Genomic DNA, 7,723 nt, shown 5'->3' on the forward strand with positions numbered 1-7,723 from the left:
GAGTCATCTCTAGCTCATGACAACCACATGTATAACACTATAAATTTATATCAAGCCCCATGTCATCTTCATGATTGTTGATATAGTCAAGTCTATTGTTGCAACTATTTTGTCAATCCATCACATTTATTGTTTTCCTCCTTTAGAAAAAAAGCACAAAACTTTTTATTGTGAATTGAGTGAAGGTTTACAGAGAAGATTACAAGGTTTACATTTAACAAACCATAGACTTTATTTCATCTCAATGACTGTAATCTCCTCTATTCAACAACACCAATCCCATTCCTTCCTGTGGTTCCTATTCCCATTCCACCCTCCTTCCTATTCATTCTCAACTTTGCCGTTAAGTAAATGTTGCCCTTTTGATCTTGAATGATTGACCCATTCATGATAAGCATACATTTCTTTTTTTTTTTTTTTTAACTAAACATAGTCCATTTTAATTATGAATTGGTACTGCCATTTCTAAAAGCATTGGTGGTATTAAAACAATACACCAAAAAGAACAACAAAAAAACCCCAATACACCAGTACTGATGTCCAATAAATGATTTACACATTTTTCCTGCACAACTTCATATGTCAGATTCACTTTCAGATCCTGGTTGATTGTTATCTGATACGTCACTTTCTTTGTCCCAGTCTTTCATAGATGCTCCCATCATGAAATCATCGCGTAGGATATTCCATCCTGGACCGTCTTCTGATTTTCCTTCAGTCTCGTTGCAATCCTCTGAAGATTTCTCTCTGGTTCTTTGTCTTTGACAACATCTGGCTTCACTCTGCACATCATTTCCCACTCCCGCTTCTTATCAAGCTGTTTTCTCTTCTCTAGTCTCTCTTGCTTTAACTTTTCTTTCTCCTTTTCCAGCTCTTTGCTTTTGATCAGAATGGTGGGTTTACTTTTAGGAGTTTTTTTTGTTAAGAAATTTAGCCATGGCATCAGCCCAGCCTGTATTTGTCCCAACACTAAATTCAACAGTATTTTCTTTTTCTTTGTCACAAGGTTCAACATCCTCCTCATTGTCAGCTTCTATTGCTTCATGATTAGAAGAAAAGTCATCCTCCCCCAATTCACAGCTTCCTATAGAACCTTTCCTCTCAACACTGTCTTTATCTGCTTCTTCCAGCTTAGAAGATGCGGTACTGGCCACCAATTTCATCTTCTTCTTCTTCTTTAGGGAGTTTTTCAGCTTTTTCCTTGCATTCACATGTGAGTCCTGAATGGTCGCTGCCATTTTCCACTACCGGAAGCGTAACTCAAGCATACATTTCTAATGTTGTGGTCCCCACTATATACCTATCTACTGCTTGGTGTTGGAGGAGAATATTGAAGTGCCATGGGCTGCCAAAAAAAACAACAGATTTATGTTGGAAAAAGTATAGCCAGAGCGCTCATTGGAGGCCACGATGGCCAAACTTCTCTCTTACTTTGGACATATTGTCAGGAAGGACATTATGTTTGGTAAGGTGGAGGGTCAGAGAAAAAGAGGAAGACCCCCAGCGAGATGGATTAGCAAAGTGGCAGCATCAATTGGCACAAGCATGGCAACAATTGTGAGATTGGCCCAGGATCATGCAATGTTTCATTCTGTTGTGCATAGGGTCACTATGGTCAGTACCAACTCGATGGCACCTAATAACATCAACAACAACAACAATAGCAACTACTTGGCTGAAAGTCAGACCACGAGGGTGAGTTCCATTCCAGACCTGAAGGATAGTCAAGAGCATCATTTCAGGTTCCTCCAGTCTGTTTTTTATCAGTAAGGCTGGTGTTTTTCTTTAACATTGTGATTTGTTCCACATTGTTTCCCACTACATACAGGACCTTTTAATGTAATCACTTTCAGAGCAGTTGGTAGTGGCAACTGGGCACCATATAGTTCTTTTGGTATCAAAGTTGTAGTGATTGATAGTCACCTGTTCCATTAGTCCACTGGACTAATTGAATCCAAGCATCTTCAATTTTTATAATTCTTCCTTCTTCTGCACATGGAGAAACCAATAATTGCACTTCATATGATTGTTCATGGCTTTTAAGACTCCAGTCACTACTTACCAAAATAGGCTGTAGAACACTGTCTTTGTGGACGATGCTATGCCAATTGACCCTGGTGTCTCCTGAGCTCCCAGGACCATGCATGAAGTCTTAAGATGTTTGATAACAGCTAAGACATTTTCATAATTTTGCCTGTTGTATGCTCCACCACATTCACTGTGTTTGCAGCAAAGGTCAATACCTATGTACAAATATCCTCTTTCAAACCCTTATATTTTTGTGTAGAATAAGCCACACGTTGCAAAGTACAAGGTTGGTGGTTCAAACCTACAAATCAATCCTAGAAAATACTATACAGGGTTGCTATGAGTCAGAACTGACGTGACAAGATTTAAAAACAACAACTGCCACTCTTCCTCCCATGCTCATTCAGTGTCTGTACCTGTCCATGTATCTTCCCACAGAACACTGTTGTTGCAGTGTTGAGTACATAACGGTACTTAACCTCCATCCCCGTTAACACTCACATACCTTCCTGTATTCACCTGTCTTCATCATTGTTCTGCTATCTTCCTCTTCTTGTATATTGCCCTCCCTGTCACCTGTTATCATGTATCTAACCTCTAGTCTGTGAATTATCTTTCTTCCCTCCCATCCTTGGCAACCATCTAAGAATGTTTCATTTAGCATAAAACACTGTTCTTGAGTTTTCACATTAATGGTCTCATATGACATTTGTCCTTTTGTGATTTATTAATTTCACTCACTATAATGTCCTCCAGCTTCATCCATGTTATGTGATATTAAGCAGATTCATCATTGTTCTTCACCATTGCATAGTATTACATTGTATATATATATACCAAAGTTTGTTTATCCATTCTTCCATTGATAAGCATTTAGGCTATGCCATCTTTTTGCTATTGTGAATAATGCTTCAATGAACACCAGTGTGCATATATCTACTAGCGTCTGGGTTTTTATTTCTTGAGGATATATACCAAGTTCAGAGATATATCATATGGTATTTCTTTTTCCACAATGGTCACACAAGTTACAATCTCACCAGCAATATAGAAGGATCCCAGTCTCTCCACATACTCTCAGCATTTGTTGTTTTCTATATTCTTGAACTTTTCTATTAATGCTGGAATGAGATTATATTTCATTGTTGTTACTTGCATGTCTCCAAAGCCTAATGATCATGAACGTTTCTTCATGTTTTTTGGCGGCCTGATTATCTTTGGTGAAGTGTGTGTTCATGTCCTCTGCATTTTTAAAATGGAATTATTTGTCTTTTTCTTGTACAGGTGTAGTTTTCCATACATTTTAGAGATCAATCCTTTGCCTAAAATGTCACAGTAAAATAAATAAATAAATTCATAGTCTGTGGGCTCTTTTTCAACTCTTTTGGCAAAATCTTTTGATACAAATAAGTGTCTAATTTTTAGAAGGTGCCAATCATCTCTTTTGTCTTCTACTGTTGTTATGTTTTTAGTAAATTTCACAGTGCATTTATGCCATATATTAGAGCTCCTAATTTGTATCAATTTTTCATTGATGATCTTTACAGTTACAGGTTTTGCTTAGGTCTTTACTCCACATTGACTTTGTTTTTGTATATGGCATGAAATATGGGTCTTGTTTCATTCTGCAAATAGGTTTCATGTTTTGCTAGCATCATTTGTTGAAATGACTATCTAGCCCCCATATAATAATGTGTGTTGGCCCTTTGTTGAAGATAAGCTGACTTTAGGTGAATGGATTTACTTATGGGCTCTCAATTCAGTGTCTTCTGTTGTACCAGTACCAGGGTGTTTTGACCACTGTCTCTGTGTAGTACATTTGAGATCAGGAAGTGACAGGCCTTAAACTTTGTTCTTCTTCATAAGAATGTTTTCTATCTGAAGTCACTTTCCTTTCATATAAAGTTGTTGTTAGGTGCCATCGAGTCAGTACTGACTCACAGTAGCGCTGTGAAAAACAGAAGGAAACACTGCCCAGTCCTTTGCCAACTTCACATACTTGAGACCATTGTTTCTGTCACTGTGCCAATTCATCTAATTGAGGGTCTTCTATTTCTCTGACACTCCACAAATGGCATTTTTCTCCAGGGACAGGTATAAGAGACAAAGTTTGGCCATTCTGTCTTACAAGGAACAATCTATCTGTACATCTTCCAACACAGATTTGTTTGTTCTTCTGGCAGTTCATAGTACTGTCAATATTCTTCTCCAGCATCATCATTCAAATGCATCAATTTTTCTATCATCTTTCTTAGTCATTGTCCAACTGTCACATGCATATGAGGTTATTGAAAATGCCATGGCTTGGGGCAGGTGTACCTTAGTCCTCAAACTGACATCTTTGCTGTTAAACACTTTAAAGAGTTCTTTTGCAACAGATTTACCTAATGCAATATGTCGTTTGATATCTTGATTATTGCTACCATAAGTGTTGATGGTTGATCCTAGTAAAATATGGTTCACCTTAGTCCTCAAACTGATATCTTTACTCTTGAATACTATAAAGAGGTCTTTTGCAGCAGATATGCCTAAAACAATATATTGTTTGATTTCTTTACTGTTGCTTCCATCAATGCTGATTTTGAATCAAAGAAAAATGAAGTCTTTGATAACTTCCATCTCTTCTCCATTTATCATGGGGTTATTTAAGGGTACAGCAGTGAGGATTCTTATTTTCTTTATGTTGAGGTGCACCCCGTACCAAAGACCGCAGTCTTTGATGTTTTCAAGTCCTCTTCCCTTTCAGCAAGCAAGGTTATATTGTCTGCATACAAGTTGTTAGTGAGTCTTCCTCCAAAAATGATGCCACATTCTTCTATATGTAATCTATCTTCTCAGATTATTTGCTCACCATGCAGATTGAATAAATACAGTGAAACAATGCAACCTTGGTGCACAGCTTTCCTAATTTAAAACCATTCAGAATTCCCTTGTTCTGTTCTAACAACTGCCTCTTTGTCTACGTACAGTTTCCTTGTGAGCACAATTAAATGTTCAGGAAAACCTATTCTTTGTAATGTTATCCAACATTTGCCAGGATCCACACAATTAAAAGCCTTTGCATAGTCAATAGAGCAAAAGTAAGCATCTTTCTGGTATAATCTGTTAAAATCTGTCTGACGTCAACAATGATATCCCTAGTTCCACATACTCTTCTGAACCCAACTTGTTTTCTGACAGTTAAGATTTCAATTTATATTCTGGTCACTCCTGGAGATGTCCTTTTTGAAAGTACCTTAAGTATAATTTGAACTTCTTCCTTCAGAACCATCTGATCTTGATTATATGCTACTTCTTGAAATTTTTAATTTGACCATTTCTTTTTAATACAGTGATTCTTTGCATTCCTTTTACTTTGTTTGTGTGCTTTCTGAACCATTCAATAGATTGTCGATAGAACTTTTCAATATCTCAAGTCAAGGCTTGAAGTTTTTCTTAAGTTCTTTCAGCTTAAGAAATGCTGAGTGTGTCCTTACCTTTTGGTTTTCTAATTCCAGGTCATTGCATATTTTACTATAATACTTTACTTTGTCTTCTTTAGCTGTCCATTGAAATTTTCCATTCAACTCTTTTACTTCCTCTTTTCTTCCATTTACTTTAGCATCTCTATGCTGGAAAGTAAGTTTCAGGGTCTCTCTAACATCCATTTTTGTCTCTTTCTGCTTTCCTGTCCTTTTAATGACATTTTGCTTTCTTCCAGACTGATGTTCTTGGTGTCATTCCACAATTCTTCTGGTCTTCGGTCAATGGTGTCTAATGCTTTAAATCTTTCTTCAGATGGTATCTAATTCCAGGTGGGGTATATTGAAGGTCATATTTTGACTCTCATGGGCTTGTATTAATTTTTTTTTAACTTTAGCCTGAAATTACATATTGTGTTCCACAGCCAGCTCTTGGCTTTGTTTTGTATGATAATATTGAGCTTTTTCACCATCTCTTCCCATAGATATAGTCAATTTGATTCTTGAATATTTCATCTAGTGAGGTCCATGTGTACAATTCCCTTTTGTCTTGTTAAAAATATATTTGCAATGAATAATTTATTTGTCCTGCAAAATTCTAACATGTGATCTTCATCATTTCTATCACCAAGGCCATATTTTTCAACTACTGGTTCTTTCTTTTTGTTTCCAATTTTGCATTCTAATCACCAGGAATTAGCAATGCATCTACATCACTTGTTTGATCAATTTCAAACGGAAGAAGTTGATAGAATTCTTCTGTTTCATCATCACTGGCTTTATAGGTTCGTTCATAAATCTGAATAACTGTGGTATTAACTGGTCTTCCTTGTAGGTGTGTGGATATTATCCTATCACAGATAACATTGCATTTCAAGATAGATATTGAAATGTTATTTTTGACAATGAACACAACACCATTCTTATTCAATTTGGCATCCTTTGCATAGTAAACCATAGGATTGTTAGATTCAAAATAATCATTATCATTCCATTTCAGCTTACTACTGCCAAGATTATCCATCTTTATGCTTTCCATTTCATTTTTGACAAGTCCCAAATCTCATAGATTCATACTTCATACATTGCAAATTCCAATTATTAATGGATACTTTCAGCTGTGTCTCCTTATTTTGAGTTATTCCCTATCAACAAATTAAGGTCCCAAAATCATTGCTTCATTTCCATCATTCTGTGCTATTCTACTTTGAGGAGGCAGCTCTTCCACAGTAGTATTTTGTACCTTCCCCAGTGGTAGTTAGTACCTTCAAAACTGAGGGGTTCAATTCCTGTCTTAGTCTGGAAGTTCTGCTGAAATCTGCCCACCATGGGTGACCCTTCTGGTATTTAAATGCTGATATATAGTTTCCAGCATCACAGAAACATTCAAGTCACAACAGTACAACAAATTGACAGACAAATGGTGTTTTCTTCCTATAGATCTAGACAATTTGATTCCAGTGTATTTCATCTGGCAAAGTCCATGTCTATAGTTGGTTTTATGCTGTTGAGAAGGGCATTTGCAATGAATATGTATTACAAAATTCCATCATGTGATCTTCAGTGTCATTTCTAACACCAAAATGATATTTCCCAACTGCTGACCCTTTCTTCCTGTTTGTTTCTAACTTCTGCATTCCCATCAATAGTAATTATCAATGCATTTTAGTTGCATGTATAATCAGTATCATACTAAATAAGATGGTACAGTTGGTCAAATTCTTCTGTTTCTTCATCATTGGCTTTAGTAGTTGGTGCATAAATTTGAATAATAGTTGTATTAACTCATCTTTCTTGCAGGTATATAGATACTATCCTATTGAAAACAAATTTATTTCAAGAGAGATCATGAAATATTCTTGACAAGGAATATACAGTGCCATATCTCTTTAACTTGTCATTCCAGGCATAGTAAACCCTATGACTGTCCAATTTAAAATAGTTAATACCTATCCATTTTAGCATACTAATGCCTAGGAGTCCTGGTATGATGCTATAAGATAAACACTGGACTATTAACCACAAGGTAAGTGGTTCAAACCCACAAATCACTTCTCAGAACCCATAAACACAGTCACTATGAGTGGTAGTAACTCAACGGCAATTAACATCAACAACAACTACACCTGAGATAATGACCTGTATGCATTATATTTCATTTTTGGCACTTTCCAGTTTTTCTAGATTCATACTTCATACATTCCATGTCCTGATTATTAATGGATATTTGCATT

General features: G+C 36.2%; 1 pseudogene; it reads right to left on the reverse strand.

Annotated features, from left to right (window-relative positions):
• Positions 1-661: 661 nt before the first annotated feature.
• Positions 662-1,238, reverse strand: LOC102839954 (annotated as a pseudogene).
• Between the last annotated feature and the right edge of the window lie 6,485 nt (positions 1,239-7,723).

This window comes from Chrysochloris asiatica, unplaced genomic scaffold, assembly GCF_000296735.1.
Source record: "Chrysochloris asiatica unplaced genomic scaffold, ChrAsi1.0 scaffold00077, whole genome shotgun sequence".
NCBI classification, from domain to species: Eukaryota; Metazoa; Chordata; class Mammalia; order Afrosoricida; family Chrysochloridae; genus Chrysochloris; species Chrysochloris asiatica.